We start from the raw sequence: 26,973 nt of genomic DNA on the forward strand, positions 1-26,973 counted from the left end.
GCATGGCCAGCTGGGGAGGCTCATATTTGGTTGTTTTCTTCTGCCAACGGTTTTATAAATAATATAATATATTAAATAATTATAAGAATTATTTAAATATTATATTATATTTATGTGCATAGTTGACTTGTAATTTTTAGTCCGTTGCGTCGAGCATTGAGAGTTGACTCTGGTCCCGGTTCCGGATTTTCGAACGTCCTTGCGTACAATTTTATATTTTGTACTTTGCGTTTTGAATCTTGTACTCTTGTAATTTCGAGACGTTTCTTATCAATAATTGGAACCTCTTTGATTGTCTTTTGTACTTTTGAGCTTTTTGGTCATTTGCGTCTTCAATTCGTCGAATCTGTCTTTTGTCTTCACCTTTTATTATTTAAACGAATATCACTTGTAAATAGAACAATTGCAACTAAAAGCTTGTCTTTCTTGAGGAATAATGCTATGAAATATATGTTCGTTTTTAGCATTATCAAATATTCCCACACTTGAGCGTTGCTTGTCCTCAAGCAATATCGTCTTGAAATACTAGAATCACTTCTTTATTCTTCACACTTTGTACATCAGTGATTTCTATACGGCGGTATAAACAATGGTAGTAACGATATGGTTTACAGTCCCACATGACTATAAAAATTTAGATCCATTAAGGAAATTGGATCTTTATGAAAACATTTGATCTTTTGAAAATTAAATCTAGTTTTTACCCTAGATAAGTTTTCCGGAATAACCCTTCACCGGTGTTTGCAAAATATTTTTGTGGGTTTGGTGGGTTTCAGATTTGAAAATTTTAGCTCAAAACTTGCGGTTTTGTGTCACCCACTTGCTAACCTTGTATTTGGAAAGCAACACGTCCAGTTTACTTGTTCCGTATATTACCTTTCGGTAAACTACCGTCCAGTTGTAAAGGAAAGCGTTGAACAAGCAACTGTTAAGGCAATGTCTAATGACATGCATTTGATTATGGTCTATAACGTGTCGGACGCAATTACTATCCTTGGTAGGAGCAATAGTAAAGCTCACCCTTATGATTTTTCGGTCTGGCACAAGGTCCTGTCTTTGACCATGCTATGCAACCACCGTTCTTACGGTTGACACCCGATTTGATTCAGGTGACCTAATGAATTCCAGGTGAATTCCTAGGATTTTACGTTCAATGGTAATGAACGCATCGAAAATGGGTTTTCAGAAAACAAATCGGTTTTAATTTGATCAAAATATTTTCTCGTTCAAGCTCGAGTTTAGATATCATTGAATTCCATGAGTTTGTAATTCTCAATCTTTAAAGTCAATCTCAAGGATTGAGTAATATCAGTCTTAAAAGCTGATTTTTAATCTTTAAGGAGATTATCCTTTCTGGGGATCTGATTCATTAGTCTTATCCAGCTAATTTGCATGGTGCCCCCCCATTGTACGAGATAAATCCTTCTCATGGTTAGGATAAATCTGACCACTTGGCGACCCTGTTTAATGCTGAGGTCCGTGGATTTCCTGCTAATTTTAGAGATGACTTTTCTAGATTTTTCGTCAACCTACAGCTGGTCTGGACGACAACTTCTTGACCTAAATCAAGAAGCGCGTATCTTTTTCGGAAGACTTTACTTCCTTTTAATGATGGAATTGATTCATCGTGTAGATCCATCTCTTCTTTTCTTTCATCCGGTAAAACAGTTTAGTTTAATCCAAAGCAAAAGTATTTTCAGTTATTTGTACAAAAATATGTGATATATGTTTTGAATAACTTGGAGAATTTTCCCACACTTAGTTTCTTTCTTTGCCTTTTTATCGTCCTCTATTCCATTTTAAATGAATTTTAACATTTTGGTTTGTTTCTCAATTTATGTCATTTCCGAGGTTACAATAATTTCGGTGTTAAAACCTAGTTTTATCGTTCATAAATATGTATAAACATGATTTTGAGTTCATTTAATTGAAAATTTTGAAAAATTTTACTAGAATTGGGTAGTCAGTATATAAGACTAGGGCTGTTCTTTATTATCAGAGAGCACTAGATTCTAATACAACTACTGTTTTACTAGTATTTTTAATGGTAACTAAGTGTTTAAGATAAAAATTTTAAAATCCGAAAGAATTTAACCCCTTCCCACACTTAAGATCTTGCAATGCCCTCATTTGCAAGAAATCAGTACAATTTAAATTATTGAGGGTGATTAGCGTAGAAATGATTAAATTTTACCAAAGTTTCCAAACATATTGGAATTTGTTTGCTGAATGATAAATGGTGCATATCATTTGTTCATTTCGTCTGTTGTTACATCACATTTATTTGTCATCTTGTCGTCAAAATTAGTAGCTTTTGCTGAACTTAATGCCAGTCTTTGAAAATGCGCTGTTTTACCCTGTTTTGTACAATCGACAATATACATACATACAAATATAATCATGCATGACAATTTGAAATGGGACTTAATATCCCACTTTCAAATTCTAAATATGAAATATTAGTACACAATAATAATAAAATAATAAAAATTACACAAATATATCCAATAACATAAGTTTAAACATGAAAAAGTCAAAAGATAAAAACATAAAAATCATAAAAATAACCAAATGGAACTAAATCAGTCTGGATAGGGGTTCCAGTTCATCTCATCGGGTGGGTTCCATTGTTGGTTATAGGTGTTCTGATAGGCTTGGTTATAGTCATATCGGTTAAAGGGTGGTCGGATATCGGGGCTATGTGGCGGAAAATGAGCAGGTCGAGTAGGTACATAGTTATTTGGTACCTGATATGATAGCTGGCTCATGATTTGGTGCTGATGAACTAACCAGCTATCGTGTTGGCATCGCCTATAATCCTCGTATACTCGCTCGGAGTTCCACTACTCATACATACTATGTCTTGCCGCGTTCGTCATTGCTTCCTCATCTATACGAACGTGAACGTCAAGAATAGCATCTCGAAAGACATCCCTAATGTCTTCCGCCTCCTCCATTTCCTCGTCTGAGCCTCTCTCTACCTGAGGATGAGATCCCTCATAGGGTACTGCCTGGTTACGTCTACTTTTCAATACCTTAGCACCCACATAAACTTTCAATCCTAAGGGCTCAACCTGTTCTCTACAAATCTGTAATGGACCCCCTTGGTTCCTATCAACACCTAAATACTCTCCAATGAGAGTAACAAAAATACCTCCTCCTATTATACTCCCGTCCTGCATTCCCTCTACCATTTTAGATAAATAAAAAGCAACACAGTAAGGGATATTGACAAAGCTTCTAGGATCCCGAATACACTTTAGGTAGAATAAATCATATAAGGTAATTTTTTCTTTATTATGACCTCTTTGTGTAATCGAGTTAGCCAAAAATCTATGAATAATACGAAGCTCGACTCTGTCAATATGTGTATAGGAGTGTCCTCCTGCTCGTGTAAAAACATCAAAATGTGACATACGCCTCCAAATGGCGTCAGCGTCAAAGTTACTATCTACCCATTCACCATAATGAATTAAGTTTGTACAATCGGGTAATAGCAACTCACTAGGAGTATATATCTGTAAAGCCCTGGCCATGTCCAGCATGGACATTCTGTACATCCTACCGCCAAGGATAAACCTAAGAAATCTTCTATCATCTATTCTAACTATATTTGTATCAAGTGATACAGTACTCATCAACTCAACACACCATTCCTTATATACAGGTCTACGAATGGTGAAAATACGTTCCCAATCTGTAAAAGAAGAACTGCCATACCTTTGAACTAAAAGCTGTCTAACACGGTCAGCTAGATGGACCGTTTCCAAAGGGGCCCAATCAATTACCCTTGGCACCTCTACATTTTTTATTACCAATTTGAATTTGTTCCTTTGATATGTCTCATAATCTCTCCATCTTCTATCAAATCTCAGATTAGGATGTAGAGTGTGCTCAGGAATCGTTGGGAATTCTACTGGTGGCCTCATTGGGAATACTATGAATTCATCAACAACCTGTACCGGATCATAATAAGGTATGTGCTGATCAGGCTGTTGTTGTTGTTCTTGTTGTGGTTCTTGTTCGTGTTGCATTGCTGGTTCTGGTTCTGGTGCTGGTCGTCTAGATGATGATGCTCCTGAACCTCCAGTATCGGCTCTCTGTAAAACACATTAAACACAAAATTTGTGCATCCAAATATGCATTAGTGTTAGCAAAATAACAACTTAAAACAATCACTATAACATGTTAAATCAAAATTAAACTTATACACATTTTCACAATTTTTCACAAATCTACAATTTTTAAATAAGCACATATGAAAATGTATACAAAATTCATAAGCATTTAACTCAAATAACATGTCAAAATATTCATTACTAATAATTAAACAAGTCTCAAATGGCAAATATATCAAATTAATCAAGTTCATGAATTTTGGACTTAAAAAGTCCACTTTAATCTCCAAAAATCATGTTTAGGATCATTGTTTGGATCATTTAACTATCTAAACATGTTACACTACTCAATTTAGCAATAATTCATGACAAAAATCGGCCATAACCTAGCCCCAAATTGCTCAAGAACACAAACCCTAGATTTCTAAAAATTTTGAAGTTTTTGGCTTCAAATCATGTTAAATAGCATCAATCTAGGTTATACATGCATAAAATACTAACAATTTAACACTAATTACACTAAAAATTAACAAAATTGCATTAGGTAAAAAAATTGGTAATTATCACAAAAACTAGGAATTTATAGAGTTTAGGGGTGTAATTTTTACCAATTTGCTGAAGAATGAGAATCTAGGCATGATTAGAGCAAGAAAAATGACGAATTATGGTGAATTTTGGCGAAATTTGGTGAAGATTTGAGAGTTTTTTCGGGTGTATGTGTGTGTTTTGTGGTGAAGAACAGACCCGCTGCTGTTATTTGTTTCTGACCTGCATTTGGTCCCCATGCGATCGCATGGGTTCCAAGTGCAAACCCCATGCGATCGCATGGGGTGCCGGCTACAGTGTTTTCAGCTTTTTTTTTTTTTTTTTTTTTTATAAAACCTTATGCTTTATAAAACTTATTAATTAATTAAATTTTAAAAATTTTGTTTTCCTTTAGGAGCGAGGGCGTTTCGGATCGTTGTCCTAGTCTGTCCCTCGACAAAATTTTAAAATTTGTCAAATCAAAGCGCGGTTTTTGAAAGTAAAGATTTTTGGGTTTTTTTATGTTTTTGGCATACTTTAATTCAATAAGTTTAAAAATAATGATAATAAAAGTTCTCGTCCCTTCCTCGGGTAAAGCAATTTCGGTTCAAAGACCTAGTCTTCAACTTACGACGAATTTTAAAAATCATATTTTTAACTTAATGAGATAAAGTAAATTTTTGTTTTTAAATTCACACAACTTAAATATAAAATTCAAAATTAATATTAAAAATTCACACCAAACTTAAAATTTGAAATGCATAAAATTAAAAATTCATATTTTAAAAATTAAAAATTCACACCAAACTTAATTTAAAAATTCAAATATTTACAATTTTTAAAAAATATTGTTTTTACAAAGTTTACAATATTAATTTAAGATTTAAATATTAATTTTAAAAACATGGTAAAAATAAAATTAAAAATCTTTTTGGCTTTTTATCCCACTTTAATCAATCAAATATTATCAAAAATATTCGCCCCTCTTTTCGGTAAAGTAATTTCGGTTCCAAGACCTAATTTAACTCATGACGAATTTTTGAAATATTTTGGGTTGATTGATTAAAGATATTTATACCTTAAGAATAAACGTTAAATTTCGCAGTGATGTAATAAATTTTTTGAATGATATCAATAATTTCGGTCGCCAAACCTAATTTTATTCAATACCAATTTAATACTTTTTAGCGAACAAATTAGCGTTTATTATCAAAAGGTTAAAAATAAAAAAAAATAAAATAAAAACTGTACAAACATACCTGTGAAATAGATTTCTTAGTTATATGATCTATCCCATTCATAAGATAGTCGGTTTAATTGGTTTTCCATGGCTACATAGGCGTAACCTCGAGCATTCAGTGTCTTTTCTTCTAAACATATGAACGGTCCGTCTCTGCATAAAGTAACAAATTCGGTATTTGAATAGGTTTGATTATTTGAACATTTACCTCCATGTGACCATTTTCCGCATTTGTGACATCGTTCTAGGTGTCGTGCTCTTCTTTTTGCTGCGGATTTTGATTTTCCTTTACCAAATTGTAACTTATTATCTTCGCATCTGGATTCTTTTCTAACTCCGTCCATTCTTTCTCTGATTACTGATACTAATTCACTCGGTAGTATGTCATTATTACGTTTAGTGATCAAAGCGTGTAGCATTAGACCATGGTTTAGTTCACAGGCAGTCTTCATTTTGTAAAAACCTAAAAAAAATAAAAATTCAGAATGGGGGGAGAAGACTAGTTCTTTAGGGTCTGCTAGGGAAAGACCATTCGAGTTCCATTTTCGAGAACTACACGAAAACAGACAATCTAACTCTAACAGAAATACATATTATCCTTTAAAGACTTGATTCTCCCCACACTTAGTTAGCTGTGGTGTCGAAATTGTGATTAACTTCGTTGTCGACTTCCATCGGACTATGTATGTAGTGTTTAACTCTGTGACCATTAACTTTAAATTCAATCCCATTTGAATTTATTAATTCTATCGTTCCGTATGGGAAAACTCTTTTGACTATGAATGGTCCAGACCATCTTGATTTCAATTTTCCAGGAAATAGCTTGAATCGTGAATTGAAAAGAAGAACTCTGTCTCCTTCTTTAAATTCTTTTGAACTTCTGATTCTTTTATCATGCCATTTCTTCGTTCTTTCCTTATAGATTAACGAATTTTCGTATGCTTCATGTCTTAATTCTTCTAATTCGTTTAGTTGACTTAATCGTAGACGTCCAGCTTCATGTAAATCAAGATTACATGTCTTCAAAGCCCAAAATGCTTTGTGTTCAATTTCTACTGGAAGATGACATGCTTTTCCATAAACAAGTCTAAAAGGTGTGGTTCCAATTGGAGTTTTGTAGGCTGTTCTAAAAGCCCAGAGCGCATCCTCCAATTTAATGGACCATTCCTTCGGATTTGATCCTACAGTTTTCTCTAGAATATGTTTTAAAGCTCGGTTGGTATTTTCAACTTGTCCACTTGTTTGTGGATGATATGCGGTGGAGATTTTATGAGTTACTCCATATCTTTTAAGAACTTTCTCAAGTTGATTATTACATAAATGAGTACCCCGATCACTTATTAAAGCTTTCGGTGTTCCAAACCTTGCAAAAAGACGTTTTAAAAAGTTGACTACAACTCGTGCATCATTAGTTGGGAGAGCTTGTGCTTCCGCCCATTTAGATACATAATCAATGGCTACGAGTATATATAGATTATTATGAGATTTTGGAAATGGACCCATAAAGTCAATACCCCAAATGTCAAATACTTCACATACTTGGATGACATTTTGTGGCACTTCATCACGTTGACTTATTTTTCTGGCCCTTTGACAAGCATCACAAGATTTGCAAAGAAGGTGTGCATCTTTGTAAATTGTAGGCCAATAGAATCCAGCATCATAAACTTTTCTTGCTGTTAGTTGAGGCCCATAATGCCCTCCTGTTGGTCCTGTGTGACAATGGTTTAATATTTTACTAGCTTCATCTCCAAATACACATCGGCGTATTATTCCATCTGGACAACTTTTAAACAAATGTGGATCTTCCCAGAAATAGTGTTTTATATCACTGAAGAATTTCTTCCGTTTTTGGTACGATAATCCTTTTTCAAGGAATCCACAAACTAAGTAGTTTGCATAGTCTGCAAACCATGGGATTTCTTTATAATCTATCTTCAATAGATATTTATCAGGAAAGTTGTCTTGTATGGCCGATTCATTTAGAACTTCTAATTCGGGATTTTCAAGACGAGAAAGATGATCAGCGGCGAGATTTTCTGCTCCTCTTTTATCTCGGATTTCAATATCAAACTCTTGTAAGAGTAAGATCCAACGGATTAATCTTGGTTTAGCATCTTGTTTTGAAAATAGGTATCTAAGAGCAGAATGGTCGGTATAGACCACCGTTTTTGCTAGAACGAGATATGATCGAAATTTTTCAAAAGCAAAGACAATAGCAAGGAGTTCTTTTTCAGTAGTTGTATAGTTCGTTTGTGCTCCTTGTAACGTCTTACTAGCATAATATATAGGTTGAAATCGTTTTTCAATCCTTTGTCCTAAAACGGCTCCCATTTCAAAATCACTTGCATCGCACATTAGTTCAAATGGTAGATTCCAATTTGGTGTTATCATGATCGGCGCATTAGTGAGTTTTTCTTTAAGAATATTAAAAGATTTGATACACTCATCTGAAAAGATGAATGGAGCATCCTTTTCTAGGAGTTTATTCATAGGAGTGGCAATTTTAGAAAAATCTTTTATGAAACGTCGGTAAAAACCGGCATGCCCTAGAAAACTCCTAATTCCTCTAACATTGGTGGGATGTGGAAGTTTAGCAATTACATCTACTTTAGCTTTATCCACTTCAATTCCTTCTTTTGAAATTTTATGTCTAAGAACGATGCCTTCTTTAACCATGAAATGGCATTTCTCCCAATTAAGTACTAGATTTGATTGTTCGCATCTAAGAAGCATTCGTTCCAGATTAACTAGACATGATTCAAACGTATCACCGAAGACTGAAAAGTCATCCATGAAAACTTCCATGCATTCTTCTATCATGTCGTGAAAAATCGCCATCATACACCTTTGAAAGGTTGCAGGGGCGTTACAAAGTCCAAATGGCATGCGTTTGTAAGCAAAAGTACCATAAGGGCACGTGAATGTGGTATGGAATTTGAAAATATCCGGAAAATCCATCTAGAAAACAATAGTAACTATTTCCGGCTAATCTTTCCAACATTTGATCTATGAAAGGTAAGGGAAAGTGATCTTTTCTGGTGGCGTCATTTAATTTTCTATATTCAATACACACACGCCATCCTGTTACAGTCCTAGTAGGAATAAGTTCATTTTTCTCATTTGTAATGACAGTCATGCCACCCTTCTTAGGCACGCATTGAACTGGGCTTACCCATGGACTATCAGAAATTGGATAAATTAAACCTGCATCTAGCAGTTTAATAATCTCTTTCTTAACTACATCTTGCATATTAGGATTTAGTCTTCGTTGGCGTTGCACATACGTTTTATGACCTTCTGCCATAAGGATTTTATGTGTGCAATACGAAGGACTTATTCCTTTAATATCATGAATCTTCCATGCAATGGCTGGTTTATGAGCTTTTAACACAGAAATGAGTTGTGATTTCTCATTTTCAGTAAGAGAAGACGATATTATTACAGGTAATTCAGATTCACCATGTAAATAAGCGTATTCCAAATGGTTTGGAAGTGGCTTTAACTCTAATTTCGGAGGTTCTTCTATCGATGATTTGTATCGATATCTGTCTTCTTCTTTTAGCATTTGAATTTCTTTTGTTGTTGGTTCATATCCATTAGCTATTAGTGTAGCTAACATTTCAGCTTCATCAATTGGTTCATTACCTTCTCCTAAAGAACATTCTCCTGTTCCTTGTAATTCTGGAAATTCTTCTAATAATTCTGCATGTGCATTTATAGTTTGAATATAATAACATGTATCATCTGCAGATTGTGGTTGTTGCATTGCTCTATCAACTGAAAAGGTAACACTCTCATCCTCTATACTTAGGGTCAATTTCTTACCGAACACGTCTATCATTGCTTTAGCAGTGTTTAAGAATGGTCTTCCTAATATGAGAGGAACTTGAAAATCTTCTTCCATGTCCAAAACAACAAAATCTACTGGAAATACTAAAGTACCAACTTTAACTAGCATGTTCTCCATTATCCCTCTAGGATATTTTATTGATCTATCGGCTAGTTGTATGCTTATTCTGGTTGGTTTCAATTCTCCAAGGTCTAGTTTAGTGTATAGTGAATACGGCATTAAATTTATACTAGCACCTAAGTCTGCCAATGCTTCTATTGAACTAAGACTACCCAGAAAACATGGAATTGTGAAACTTCCTGGATCAGATAGTTTTTCTGGTATCTTATTCAACAGCACTGCTGAACAATTAGCATTCATAGTAACAGCCGAGAGTTCTTCCATTTTCTTTCTATTTGAAATTAGATCTTTCAAGAATTTAGCATATCTAGGCATTCCTGAAATCACATCAATGAAAGGAAGATTTACATTTATCTGTTTAAACATATCCAAGAATTTGGATTGCTCGGCTTCAAGTTTCTCTTTCTTCATTTTACTCGGGTAAGGAAGTGGTGGTTGGTATGGTTTAACATAAGGTTTATCCTTAACTGTGTTATCTTCATTAACCTTTTCAACTACCGGTTCTTTTTCCTTATCTTGATCAGGTTGTGGTTCTTGTGGAGTAGGAATAGTTTCATCAGAAGTTACAGGTATTTCTGGTGGTTTAAGTGTTGTACCACTTCTTGTGGTAATGGCTTTAGCTGTTTCATTCCGGGGGTTAGCATTTGTATCACTAGGTAGACTTCCCGGTTTTCTTTCACCTATTAACCTTGCTAGGTTACTCACTTCTTGTTCCAGATTTTGAATAGAAGCTTGTTGATTTCTAAATACTTGAGCATTTTGTTCATTGGTTTGTTTCTGAGATGTGAAAAACTGTGTTTGAGTTTCAACTAGCTTCGTCATCATATCTTCTAAATTCGGCTTTTTATCATCGGTTTGTTGTGGTGGTTTGTTTTGAAAATTCGGTATTTGCTGATTGTAATTATTATTGGATACTTGTTGATTGCTAGGACCTTGTTGGTTGTTGTATGGAATATTTAGGTTATAATTCTGGTTTTGATTGTAAATCGGTCTTGGCGGTTGATAATTATTCTGATAATTATTTCCAGGCCTTTGGTTTATGTATGAAATATTCTCTCTTTGTTCCATTGTTAATTCAATACTGAGACAATCTTTTGTCAAATGTGGTCCTCCACACTGCTCACAACTAATTCGTATTGAGTGAATATCTTTAGTCATCTTTTCCATTCGTCTCTCCACAGCATCTATCTTTGCGGAAATGGAATCTAAGTCATGGCTAGAATCGGCTCTAGCTGCTTTAGATGATCTAATGATATCTTTTTCTTGGTGCCACTCATGTGAGTGGGAAGCAATGTTATCAATAATTTTGTAAGCATCAGTTTCGGTTTTCTTCATAATAGAACCACCAGCTGCTATATCTATGTCTTTCCTTGTAGTGATGTCGCATCCTTGGTAGAATATTTGTACTATTTGACAGGTGTCTAAACCATGTTGCGGACATCCTCTTAAAAACTTTCCATATCTTGTCCACGCCTCATATAGAGTTTCATTCGGTTTCTGTGTGAACGTAACAATTTCTGCTTGAAGTCTTACGGCTTTAGATGCAGGAAAGAATTGTTTAAGAAATTTGTCAACTAAAACATCCCATGTATCGATCGCCCCTTCAGGTAATGATTCCAACCAATCTTTGGCTTCTCCCTTTAAAGTCCAGGGAAATAACATGAGATATATCTGTTCATCCTCCACTTCTCGGATTTTAAATAGTGTGCAGATCCTATTAAAGGTACGTAGATGTTCATTTGGATCTTCCTTCGACGCACCACTAAATTGGCATTGATTAGTCACCATGTGTAGAATTTGTCCTTTGATTTCATAATCTGGCGCATTAATGTCTGGATGAATAATTGCGTGACCTTGGCCAGTGCGTTTAGCTCTCATTCGGTCTTCCATACTTAAAGGTTCCAGATTCTCCATAATTGAATTTGTTGAATCGGAATCACTAGAGGATTCTGATTTAATGGTTCGTTCCTCAACAATCTCTGTTTGAATGATTGGTGGTTCCGGGGGAAAGTTTAGTGGTTCAGGATCTACGAACCGTTCCTGAATATTCTCCGGATTCTCAATTGTGAGGTCGGGTTCAAAAAATGGATTATCGGAAATTTGAACTGAAGTACTTGGTCGACTGGATGACGATTCTAAAGAAAAATCAACGGCGGTTATATTTGCTAAATGTCTTGATCTAGTTACAGGTGGTGAACGTACAAAAGGTGGTGAACGTACAAAAGGTGGTGAACGTCTTGCTCGGTGCATTCACTGAATATCCTATTAGTTTTTAAAAAGGAAAGAAAAATTATAATAAGTTATCCAATCAATAGACTTTTTTGATTTTGCCCACGTTTCGAATAGCCAAAAGATGCAGCAGAGGGGCAGGATTCGTTTGGTCTCAATATAATTGAGGACTGTTTGGCTCCAATAACCCGGTCCACGTACAAATCCAACTATTACTACGAACCAGAAAATTTTGATGTCTATCAATTTAACCACTTAAAATAAATTTTCGTAATTTTAAGAAATTTAGATAAGGAGTAGAACAAAAATCTATGTCCTAAAACTAGAATAGCGAGAAATAAGAAAGAAAAAGAGTTCGTCGGAAAAAGGTCGAAAAAGAAAAATGGTTGAAAAATAAAAGGTGACGGAAAAATTAAAGAAACTTATAAAACTTAAAAGTACTTTGACTAACCTAACCTTATTACTATAACTAACTTAAAATTATAATCGCAAATTGAAATTACTAATTGGAATGATAATTGATACATAGGTAAAAGTCGTCTAAAAATATTAAAGCTTACAGGAAAAACTAAATCCCAAATGGAAATATCTTAAAAAGAAACTAAAACTTAAAAAGGCGTCGCAAAATTCTAAAGCACTTAAATCTTAGTCTAAAGAAAAAGCACTTAAGGAATTCTACGGCAAAGCCTAAAAATCTAGAAGTAAAAATAATTATGGCAAAAACTATGAATTAAAACTAAATATGAGCGAAAAATACAAATATTACGCTAAAACGATTAAAAAGGGACAAAATATAAAAATATATAAAAAGTTGTAAAAAGTACAATTTTTATAAAAATATTATTTTTATATTATTTATTTTATTAAACTATTAATTTTGTAATTTATAAAAACTAATTAAACTAAAAATACAAATTAATAATAAAAACTAAATTAATATATACTATATATAACCCTAATTAGGGTTTAAATATAATAATAATTATTATTATCCGTAATTAATGCAGGCTGCAGTCTAATCTGGCGTGTCAGATGGGCTCATGCGATCGCATGAGTCCTCAGTTGCCCAGCCATGCGATCGCATGGGCTAGGGTTTCGGGCCATAGAGTGGCCTGCTACAGTACAGGCCGAAATTTTATTTTATTTTTATTTTTTCTGTTTTTGCTGTAAAATATAAAATATATTTATTAATTAAATAAAACTTATATTTTTATAAAATAAAAAAAATAGAAATAAAGAAACTTTATAAAACTTATTTATTTACCAAACTCTAAAAAAAAATATATTTATATTTTTGTTTTTCTTTTTATATTTTCGAATATTTAAAACGTATTTTTACAAAAGCGTACTAAAAGTAAAAATCCTTTTTTTTTTATATTAGCGTTGCGCTTCCGGATTTTAAGCTAGAATGATGTCCCCGGCAGCGGTGCCAAAAATACTTGATGTCAAAGCTAAGGGGTACAAAATACTATTAAATTTTAGCAGAAAATACTATTAAATACGATACAATTTTACACAAGATATTTATTTATTTATAGAATGGATATACTTAAACCTTGCTACAACACTTATAGGCAGTGTACCTAATCGTACAGTAGTGTAGTTTTTAGTATGTCCGGTTCGTTCCACAGGGAATCTTTTTAAACAAAGTTTAACGCTATATTAGTTTACTTTTATAAAAATACAAATATATATATATAAGTAATATTATTATTATAAAGGGGGGTTTTTACCGTTTAATGACCGGTTTGTAGATTTTAAAACTTTAGTCGCAGTTAAAACTAAATGTAAAATAATAAATAAATACAAGACTTAATTTAAAGCGTAAAGTAAATAACGATAATGAAAATGCGTAAAATGAAAGTGCGATAAAATAAACTTGCGATAATTAAAAAGTACAATAATTAAAAGTGCAATTAAATACAATAACAATAAATAAAATGCGATAATTAGAAGTGAAATTAAATATAAAATAAAGAAAATTAAATATGAAATAAAAGAATTATGCTTATTTAAACTTCCGTAATCATGATGTTTGACGTGTTAATTTTAGTTTTATGCCCATGGGTTAATTGTCCTTGGTCCTGGATTATTTAATATGTCCGTCTGGTTTTTGTCCATAACAGTCCATCAGTCATAAATATAAAGTGCGAGTGTCCTCGTCAAATTATCCTTATACCCGAAGTTAAATATTCCAACTAATTGGGGACTTAAACTGTAACAAGATTTTAATACTTTGTTTAATAATTACACCAGGATGTCGACTGAGTGTAACCCAAGGTTTTAATATTTTGTTATCAATTATACCAAGTGTCCTTGTACATAATTTCACCCCTGTTTTAATTATTCTAGTGGCTATTAATCCATTCCCGTGTCCGGTTAAATGAACGATTATTCGTACATATAAATACCCCGCCCATCGTGTCCGATTGAGTGTATATGGTAATTTATAGGGACGCCCAATTGTAAATCTTTATATTAACATTAACAAACTATCATTTAGTTAAACAAATATAAAGCCCATTAATAGCTCATAGTCTAATTTCCACAAGTGTCGTTCTTTTGTCCAAACCCCAATTATGGTACAAAGCCCAATTACCCAATTTTAGTAATTAGCCCAACATCATGATTACTTCGGATTAAATAAGCATAATAATAACTTAGCTACGAGACATTAATGTAAAAAGGTTGAACATAACTTACAATGATTAAAAATAGCGTAGCGTTACACGGACAGAATTTCGACTTACACCCTTACAACATTCGCTAACATACCCTTATTATTAGGATTAAAATTAAAATTAAAATTAAAATATAAATTATATATATATATTTTACGTATATATGAGAGAAGAGAAAGATAGATATATTTTTGTGGTGCACCAAAGCTTGATTTTTATAGGCATGTGGGCTGGAACTGGGACTCATGCGATCGCATGGATTTATGCCTTCCAGGCCATGCGATCGCATGGCCAGCTGGGGAGGCTCATATTTGGTTGTTTTCTTCTGCCGACGGTTTTATAAATAATATAATATATTAAATAATTATAAGAATTATTTAAATATTATATTATATTTATGTGCATAGTTGACTTGTAATTTTTAGTCCGTTGCGTCGAGCGTTGAGAGTTGACTCTGGTCCCGGTTCCGGATTTTCGAACGTCCTTGCGTACAATTTTATATTTTGTACTTTGCGTTTTGAATCTTGTACTCTTGTAATTTCGAGACGTTTCTTATCAATAATTGGAACCTCTTTGATTGTCTTTTGTACTTTTGAGCTTTTTGGTCGTTTGCGTCTTCAATTCGTCGAATCTGTCTTTTGTCTTCACCTTTTATTATTTAAACGAATATCACTTGTAAATAGAACAATTGCAACTAAAAGCTTGTCTTTCTTGAGGAATAATGCTATGAAATATATGTTCGTTTTTAGCATTATCATTAACGCAGAACCTGTGAAGGTATGCGTAGCGTACTTCACTTTGTCCTCTTCAGTACACTTACTTATGGCAAACACTGATTCGACCTTCTCGGTCCACCGTTTCAATCCGATCGGTCCTTCGGTTCCATCAAATTCCAAAGGTTTGCAGGCAGTGAATTCTTTGTAGGTGCATCCTACACGATTTCCTGTACTGCTAGATCCAAGGTTATTGTTGGTATGTAGCGCAGCCTGTACTGTGGCTATGTTTGAAGCTAGAAAAGTACGGAATTCCTCTTCATTCATATTCACGGTCTGTCGAGTAGTCGGTGCCATTTCCTTCAAAATAGTCAAATGGAACAAGTTAATCATACAGAATATTAAGAGTAGTTAATAGTATTTCGTAGCATAATATGAACTCATTTATAAAAGCTTTTTCTTCATATTAGCGTTTTATAAGTTTAAATTCGGGTAGTACCTACCCGTTAAGTTCATACTTAGTAGCTAATATACAATTCAACTACTACAATTCTATATGAAAAACTGATTATAATAATATTTCGCGTTCAAACTTTTATACAATATTTTACAAACTTACAATACCGCTTATTTTACATAAAGCATGAAATATAGCACACAATAACTTTGATACAAGATAGTTGTGAAGATAATTCTAGCTAGTACACAAGTCATTCAGCAAAGGCAATAAAGACACTTAATTCATACGTCCAGAAACAAGTCATGCATTCTGGTTTTACTAGGTCTACTTTCCATCCTTGGTCTTGTGGAACATAACCGTTATGGCCGTTGATAAGACAGCGTGTTGTAACGTCGTCAAAGGGACGAGGGTTACGTAATGTCCAACAGTCCCATAACAATCTAAAAACCTCATTTCTTACCCCAATTACCGACTCCGTTACTTGTGGGAAATTTTTGTTTAATAGTTGTAGCCCGATGTTCTTGTTCTCACTTTGGTGAGAAGCGAACATTACTAACCCGTAAGCATAGCATGCTTCTTTATGTTGCATGTTAGCCGCTTTTTCTAAATCATGAAGTCCTATATTCGGATACATTGAGTCAAAATAATTTCTTAACCCGTTGCGTAAAATAGCATTTGAGTTCCCCGCAATATATGCGTCAAAGTAAACACATCGTAACTTATGGGTTTTCCAATGTGATATCCCCCATCTTTCAAACGAAAGTCTCTTATAAACCAAGACATTCTTGGAACGTTCTTCGAATGTCTTACAAACTGATTTCGCCGTAAATAGTTGTGCCGAAGAATTCTGACCGACTCTAGACAAGATTTCATCAATCATGTCTCCGGGTAGGTCTCTTAAAATATTGGGTTGTCTATCTATTTTGTGTTTTTATACTGTAAAATAGACAAGAGTTAGATTCATAAAAAAAAATACTTATTAATACAAGCAATTTTTACATATATCATAAAGGATAAGCACACTATATTACATATATTACACCACACGAATACAACTATCTTATTCTGACTCGCTCGTTTCTTCTTCTTCGGTTTTGGTTCGTTTTGCCAAGTTTCTAGGGATATATGATGTTCCCCTAATACGAGCCGTCGTTTTCCACATTGGTTTAGAAAAACCTGGTGGTTTAGAGGTTCCCGGGTCATTGTTACAACTTAAGGGCTTCGGGGGTTGACGATACATATAAAGTTCATCGGGGTTGGAATTATATTTCTCTATTTTTATGCCCTTTCCCTTATTATTTTCTTTTGCCTTTTTAAATTCAGTTGGGGTAATTTCTATAACATCATCGGAATTCTCGTCGGAATCCGATTCATCGGAGAATTGGTAATCCTCCCAATATTTTGCTTCCTTGGCGGAAACACCATTGACCATAATTAACCTTGGTTGGTTGGTTAAGGATTTTCTTTTACTTAACCGTTTTATTATTTCCCTCACCGGTTCTATTTTCTCCTCCGGTTCCTCCTCTTCCGGTTATGATTCTTCTTCCGGTTCCGACTCTTCTTCCGGTTCCTCTTCGAGAACTTGTGAATCAGTCCACGAATCATTCCAATTTACATTTGACTCTTCATTATTATTAGGTGAGTCAATGGGACTTGTTCTAGAGGTAGACATCTATCCCACAATATCAAACATGTTAAGAGATTAATATATCACATAATATATACATGTTAATAATATATAGTTTCCAACAAAAATGTTAAGCAATCATTTTTAAAGAAAATACGGTCAAAGTCCAGACTCACTAATGCATTCTAACAAACTCAATAAGACACACTAATGCAAATTTTCTGGTTCTCTAAGACCAACGCTCGGATACCAACTGAAATGTCCCGTTCTTATTGATTAAAAACGTTCCATATTAATTGATTTCGTTGCGAGGTTTTGACCTCTATATGAGACGTTTTTCAAAGACTGCATTCATTTTTAAAACAAACCATAACCTTTATTTCATAAATAAAGGTTTAAAAAGCTTTACGTAGATTATCAAATGATGATAATCTAAAATATCCTGTTTACACACGACCATTACATAATGGTTTACAATACAAATATGTTACATCGAAATCAGTTTCTTGAATGCAGTTTTTACACAATATCATACAAGCATGGACTCCAAATCTTGTCCTTATTTTAGTATGCAACAGCGGAAGCTCTTAGTATTCACCTGAGAATAAACATGCTTTAAACGACAACAAAAATGTTGGTGAGTTATAGGTTTAACCTATATATATCAAATCGTAACAATAGACCACAAGATTTCATATTTCAATACACATCCCATACATAGTGATAAAAATCATTCATATGGTGAACACCTGGTAACCGACATTAACAAGATGCATATATATAAGAATATCCCCATCATTCCGGGACACCCTTCGGATATGATATAAATTTCAAAGTACTAAAGCATCCGGTACTTTGGATGGGGTTTGTTAGGCCCAATAGATCTATCTTTAGGATTCGCGTCAATTAGGGTGTCTGTTCCCTAATTCTTAGATTACCAGACTTAATAAAAAGGGGCATATTCGATTTCGATAATTCAACCATAGAATGTAGTTTCACGTACTTGTGTCTATTTTGTAAATCATTTATAAAACCTGCATGTATTCTCATCCCAAAAATATTAGATTTTAAAAGTGGGACTATAACTCACTTTCACAGATTTTTTACTTCGTCGGGAAGTAAGACTTGGCCACTGGTTGATTCACGAACCTATAACAATATATACATATATATCAAAGTATGTTCAGAATATATTTACAACACTTTTAATATATTTTGATGTTTTAAGTTTATTAAGTCAGCTGTCCTCGTTAGTAACCTACAACTAGTTGTCCACAGTTAGATGTACAGAAATAAATCGATAAATATTATCTTGAATCAATCCACGACCCAGTGTATACGTATCTTAGTATTGATCACAACTCAAACTATATATATTTTGGAATCAACCTCAACCCTGTATAGCTAACTCCAACATTCACATATAGAGTGTCTATGGTTGTTCCGAAATATATATAGATGTGTCGACATGATAGGTCGAAACATTATATACGTGTCTATGGTATCTCAAGATTACATAATATACAATACAAGTTGATTAAGTTATGGTTGGAATAGATTTGTTACCAATTTTCACGTAGCTAAAATGAGAAAAATTATCCAATCTTGTTTTACCCATAACTTCTTCATTTTAAATCCGTTTTGAGTGAATCAAATTGCTATGGTTTCATATTAAACTCTATTTTATGAATCTAAACAGAAAAAGTATAGGTTTATAGTCGGAAAAATAAGTTACAAGTCGTTTTTGTAAAGGTAGTCATTTCAGTCGAAAGAACGACGTCTAGATGACCTTTTTAGAAAACATACTTCCACTTTGAGTTTAACCATAATTTTTGGATATAGTTTCATGTTCATAATAAAAATCATTTTCCCAGAATAACAACTTTTAAACCAAAGTTTATCATAGTTTTTAATTAACTAACCCAAAACAGCCCGCGGTGTTACTACGACGTCGTAAATCCGATTTTACGGTGTTTTTCGTGTTTCAGGGTTTTAAATCATTAAGTTAGCATATCATATAGATATAGAACATGTGTTTAGTTGATTTTAAAAGTCAAGTTAGAAGGATTAACTTTTATTTGCGAACAAGTTTAGAATTAACTAAACTATGTTCTAGTGATTACAAGTTTAAACCTTCGAATAAGATAGCTTTATATGTATGAATCGAATGATGTTATGAATATCATTACTACCTCAAGTTCCTTGGATAAACCTACTGGAAATGAGAAAAATAGATCTAGCTTCAAAGGATCCTTGGATGGCTTGAAAGTTCTTGAAGCAGAATCATGACACGAAAACAATTTCAAGTAAGATTTCCACTCGAAATAAGATTGTTATAGTTATAGAAATTGAATTAAAGTTTGAATATGATTATTACCTTGTATTAGAAAGATAACCTACTGTAAGTAACAAAGGTTTCTTGATCTTGGATGATTACTTGGAATGGATTTAGAAAACTTGGAAGTAAACTTGCAATCTTGGAAGTATTCTTGATTTTATGAAACTAGAACTTTTGGAATTTATAAAGAACACTTAGAACTTGAAGATAGAACTTGAGAGAGATCAATTAAATGAAGAAAATTGAAGAATGAAAGTGTTTGTAGGTGTTTTTGGTCGTTGGTGTATGGATTAGATATAAAGGATATGTAATTTTGTTTTCATGTAAATAAGTCATGAATGATTACTCATATTTTTGTAATTTTATGAGATATTTCATGCTAGTTGCCAAATGATGGTTCCCACATGTGTTAGGTGACTCACATGGGCTGCTAAGAGCTGATCATTGGAGTGTATATACCAATAGTACATACATCTAAAAGCTGTGTATTGTACGAGTACGAATACGGGTGCATACGAGTAGAATTGTTGATGAAACTGAACGAGGATGTAATTGTAAGCATTTTTGTTAAGTAGAAGTATTTTGATAAGTGTCTTGAAGTCTTTCAAAAGTGTATGAATACATATTAAAACACTACATGTATATACATTTTAACTGAGTCGTTAAGTCATCGTTAGTCGTTACATGTAAATGTTGTTTTGAAACCTTTAGGTTAACGATCTTGTTGAATGTTGTTAACCCATTGTTTATTATAACAAATGAGATGTTAAATTGTTATATTATCATGATATTATGATATATAATATATCTTAGTATGATATATATACAGTTAAATGCCGTTACAACGATAATCGTTACATATATGTCTCGTTTCGAAATCATTAAGTTAGTAGTCTTATTTTTACATATGTATTTCATTGTTAATACACTTAATAATATATTTACTTATAATTTAACATAATTAACCAAGTGTATCAATATCTTAATATGATTAATATGTACCTAGTAAGACGTTGTTATAACGATAATCGTTATATATATCGTTTTCGAGTTTCTTAAATTAATAGTCTCATTTTTATGTATATAACTCATTGTTAAAATACCTAATGAGATAGATACTTATAATAAAATCATGTTAACTATATATATAACCATATATATGTCATCGTATAGTTTTTACAAGTTTTAACGTTCGTGAATCACCGGTCAACTTGGGTGGTCAATTGTCTATATGAAACCTATTTCAATTAATCAAGTCTTAACAAGTTTGATTGCTTAACATGTTGGAAATACTTAATCATGTAAATTACAATTTCATTTGATATATATATATATAATCATGGAAAAGTTCGGGTCACTACATGTTGGTGCCGGTGATGTTGCTGAAGCTGGTAGGTTTTGCACCATATTTTCCAAAGATACAACTCGAGCGCGAAGTTCGTTGACTTCTTCTATTATTCCGGGATGATTGTCGGTCGGAACGAGCGAATGAATAAGGTTTAGAATTTTAGATAGAATATAATTGTGATGAGCTACCCTGGAAATGAGGCTAAAAATGGTGTTTCGGATACGTTCGCCAGTAAGTGCTTCATGTTCTTCACCGAGAGGTGAATTCGGTTGATGAAAAGGATCGCCTTCTTCGTGTCTCCATTGATTAAGTCCACTAAACCCATCCCCAATTCATCCAAAATTAATGATGGCTAAGTGGTTGATCCATTCCGGTTATACTGCTTTCGGAGGATAGGTGAATATCCATGTTGGAATAGCTGTCGGAATAACTATCGGAATAGCTATCGAAATCTGACGGACTCGAACTGGTTGAGGGATTCATCTCGTACGATCAGATGAAGGATTTTTGATAAGAAACTGATTATAGAATGTAGATTAGTACCCTGCGATACATAATTTACATATGCATATATAATACTAAAATCTCATAAGTTACGGAGGAATCTACGGAAGTTGTCAGGCAAAGTCTACAGTAACAGATATGCTAAGATATTAATTTTGTCTATACAATATCGATGCAATAAATGCTGTAAGATGTGTCTAGACTAAGAATGATAAGCAAGTAATTTCCGACAAGGAATGATAAACAAAACTTTTGACATGCAGACCAGGTTCAAGTCTAGATTTATTAATGTATCCTGACAACTACTAGGTCAAAGTCCAGACTCATTAATGCATCCTAACAACTATCAGTTAAACACACTAATGCAAGACCTGGTTCGCTAAGACCACCGCTCTAATACCACCTGTGATGACCCGTCCTAATCCTCCTGGAAGAAAGTCTTCAACATTTGGTCCCATTGCGAGGTACTAACCTAAATATGCCATGAATGACTCCAAGTAATATCTTTCAATTGAGCAAATGCATAGCGGAAGACTAAATTCGTACCTGAGAATAAACATGCTTAAAAGTGTCAACCAAAAGGTTGGTGAGTTCATAGGATAAAATTCAGTAATTTTGATAGACCACAAGATTTCAGTTTCATAAATGTATGTACACTCGCAAGTGTATAAAAGTATTCTATAAGTTGTTGAGCGCTTCGGTAACCATACTTAACAATTAATGTGGCATATTCGCTTTATTATGAAATCTCCCTACACTGTACCAAGTGTAGTAAAATCGAAGTATTATGCAACCGTTTACGATACTAGAGTGACTAGCCCGGTTGGGGTGGTCAAACCCGATAGATCTATCAATAGGATTCGCGCTTACATGCTCTTACAACATGTAAATGTTAGTTACCAAGCTATTAGGGAAAAATATGCAAAGTGGTACAACTCAACGTAGAATATGATTTTAGTACTTGTGTTCATTTAGTAAAACAGTTATATAAACAGCGCACGTATTCTCAGCCCAAAAATATATTTTGCAACAAAAATTAAAAAGGGAGCAAATGAAACTCACTATAGGATATTTTGTGGTAAAAATATTCATACGACGATACTGAACAATGCAAGGTTGGCCTCGGAATCACGAACCTATATCATTTATATATATATATATATATATATATATATATATATATATATTAACACATATAATGGTAATCGAACAAATTTATACATATATATATATATATATATATATACATATATATATATATATATATATATATATATATATATATATATATATATATATATATATATATATATATATGTCATTTTAGAATTTTAATAATTTATGTGTTATATTAAAATAATAAGTTACGTATATTTATATTATTAATTTTAAATAACTAATTAGTATTTACTATTACTATAGTAAGTTTATTACTATAAATATTCATTAAAATATTTTATTATTACCAAATACAATATATTAATAATAATGATACTTAATAATGATAATAATAAATAATAATGATAATACTAATAAGGATAATAATAATGATAAAAATAATAATAATAATAATAATATTGTTAAAAATAATGATTTTAATAATAATGATAGTTTTTAATAATAACAGTAATAATAATAATAAATATAATAATAATAATAATGTTAGAAAGGCTACCTTAATGTATAAGCCTTTAAAAAAATTAAACGCCCCTGCCCAGGCTTGAACCCACGACCTCCCGCTCACCCGCAAACACTCAAGACCGTGGCTCTGTTGCCTCATTTCTGTTTTAAACCATAATATATTTATATTTAGCCAGTTTATCTGTTTTCACTTCTTCTTCTTTTTAAAACACCAACAGAGGTGACACTATAGCAGTAGCAGGAAATAACAGTATCATCATACTATTTCCTCATCTTCTTCTTCAAATCGTCATCGTTATGGAATCATATATGCATCATCACCATCATTACCGTAACCCTCATCATCATTTTAACATCGTTATCATCATTCATCATCACGATATCATTGAAGCTATCATCATCACTCGATCATTCATTATCATGATCATCCCTCACCATCATAAAAAGAGAAAAACGGAAAAAGACTTAATCATAGCAGCTGTTTAGTGATACTATTCATCATCTTCATCGAAAATAAAAAAAAATAGTGATGGTTCTAGTGGTTTTTGGCTCTCGATCATAAAACAGAAACATAAACTACATGCGTAGCAGCAATATTGTTTTGTGGTGGTTGTCGAATTAAACAGAAAACAAAAATAGACGATGGGTTTGTGGTGGCGGTGGTTATCATGGTTGTTGTGGGTGGCTGTTATGAGGTTGTTTCACAGCTGCAGTTAGCAGCAAAAAGGGTGACGGTTGTGGTTGAAACTCGATTGAAACAGAAATAAAATACACGCTGCAGTTGTGGGTGGTTCTATAGTGGAAATGGTGGTGATTTTATTAATCGAACTATGATTAAAACTAGAGAGAGGATAGATAGAGGGAGAGATAAGGTGGTGTTCTTGAAGATGGGTTTGGCGGTTTTGTATGTGACCGGAGGTGGTTCTTTGGACTTGCAAGAGATAGAGAGAGGAATGGGGACAATGGATTTGTGGTGATGATTGGTGGTTGAAGGTGATTCATGGTGGTGATGGCGGTGGTGAAAGCTGAGTGGCGGTACCGGTGGTGACTCTTGAAAGGAGTAAGAAGAAGAATGTGCATTATGTGAATTGCATATGTGAATTGTAATGTATATGTAAACGTAATTATATAAAGATAGTTGATAAAAAAATATGATACAGTAATTCCCTCAAATAATTCACAAGATATTTAAGAGGTTGTCTGCAGACACTATATCACGTAAGACTATATTGTGTCCATTGCTAAACAGTGAACGAATAAAAGTGTTCCTAAAAATCCCAAAATTTTATTTTAACTATATCTATTTATTTTGGTCATTATGGTATAAACTTCAATCATTAATTTAATAAATAAAAATTACATCAACTGTCCCTCTCAATTCTGGGTAAAATTATGAAAAATGTTAAAATTTATTAATTAGCTTCTAAATATATTTTTAATAAGCCTAAAATTTATATAGCTCATTTTCGGATTACCGTTTATTTTAAAATCACATAAGTTCGTTTATAACTTGTTTATTATCAATCAAATGATAATTGAGTGATACTATCATTTTCCAAATAAATTCGAAACTATATATATATATATATATATATATATATATATATATATATATATATATATATATATATATATATATATATAAAATACACTTTATTTATATATATAGATACTTTTTAAATAATAATCATTATAATATTCTATTTTTATTTTACTTTACATAAATAAATTTTAGTAACAACAACATACAATATTTAAAATTATGCTTCCAATTATTATTTATATATATATATATATATATATATATATATATATATACACCTATCAAGTTACAATTAATTGTTCGTGAATCGTCGAAATTGGTCGAAGGTCAAATGATTTCCTAAAATAGTTCAAAAATTTTGAAATTCAATTTAATAGACTTTGTTTATCACGTCAAAACCATATAAAGATTAAGTTTAAATTTGGTCGAAAATTTCTGGGTCGTCAGAGATTCGCATCAATTAGAGTGTCTGTTCCCTAATTCTTAGGTTACCAAGCTAAAGGGGCGATATTCGGTCTTCTAATAATCCAACCATAGATTGTAGTTTTTAAGTACTTGTGTCTATTTTCGTAAAACAGATATAAAAGCGCATGTATTCTCAGTCCCAAAATATATATTGCAATAGCATTTAGTAAAAAGGGAGCAAACAAACTCATGATACGATATTTTGTAGTAAAATATGCATACGACGGAACTGAACAATGCAGGGTTGGCCTCGAATTCACGAACCTATATCATGTATATATATATATTAACACATATAGTGGTAATCGAACAAATTTATATATTATTGGTGATATATCTGTTAGTTTAATGATTTATGTATTCCATTAATAATTTAAATATATATTCATTTCATATATCTTACTTATTATAAAAATAAAAATAGAGTTAGGTTATATGTATTAGATATATTTTTATGTAGTTAATATTTATTTGGTAAAATAATACTGGTAAATGAAAATTTGTAATATCTTTATAATGTTAATAATAACAATAATTACAATTGTAGTAATTATTTTAATAATAATAATAATAATAATAATAATGATAATACTAGTAATAATTTTTATAAAAATAAGATTAACAATAATAGTGATAATAATAATGATAATAATAATGATACTCATGATAATATTAATAGTAATACTTATAATAATAATATTCTGATAAAATTAATAATAATGATATTACCAATACTAATAATAATGATAATAATATTAATTTTATAATAATAATAATAATAATTAATTTAATCAATAATAACAATAATTAATAATAATAATAATAATAATAATAATAATAATAATAATAATAATAATAATAATAATAATAATAATAATAGTAGTAGTAGTAGTAAGACAATAATACTAATAATAATGAGTAACTACCTTCAAGCTTTTCCTAAAAAAATATGCCTCAGTCCGGGCTCGAACCCGAGACCTCTCGGTTAGAAAACTTCCTCCCAAACCACTGAAGCATTCGTGAGTTCTTGTTATGACTCGCGTGTTTAATTGCTTAATATTTACGAAACGGTTTTCATCAAATTTTTATCACCATTAAAAGCAAACGGTGAAGCCCAAGAACAAAGGCCCAATCTTTAAGCCCGTTGACAATATAAGTGGCCCAAATGTTTTCTGGTCTAAAAACGTTTAGTTGATCCAAGATAATTTAAAGGGTTCAGTTTATTATTAACGATTATCATCATCATATACATTTCGCTAGTCCCTCACGGTTTATCATCAAAATAGAAAACCAATAGCAAATTCATCTTAAACTTGTTATTTGTAATCATATATAGAAGTCAAATTTTTCTTTGGTCCCTCAAATAAAAATGTTCCCCACTAATATAAAAAGGTGTCGGCCATAAAATTGTATTACCTCCCCTTGCATAACCTCCTATAATGCGTTTGTATTAAATTCCTATATAACCATGTTGTCAAACTCTAACCAGTGTACCTATACTACTCATTTCATCGACTTCCTTATTTATTATCATCACCACCAAACGTCCCACCATTATTTATGTATCA

The sequence above is a fragment of the Rutidosis leptorrhynchoides genome, chromosome 8 (assembly GCF_046630445.1).
Source record: "Rutidosis leptorrhynchoides isolate AG116_Rl617_1_P2 chromosome 8, CSIRO_AGI_Rlap_v1, whole genome shotgun sequence".
NCBI classification, from domain to species: domain Eukaryota; kingdom Viridiplantae; phylum Streptophyta; class Magnoliopsida; order Asterales; family Asteraceae; genus Rutidosis; species Rutidosis leptorrhynchoides.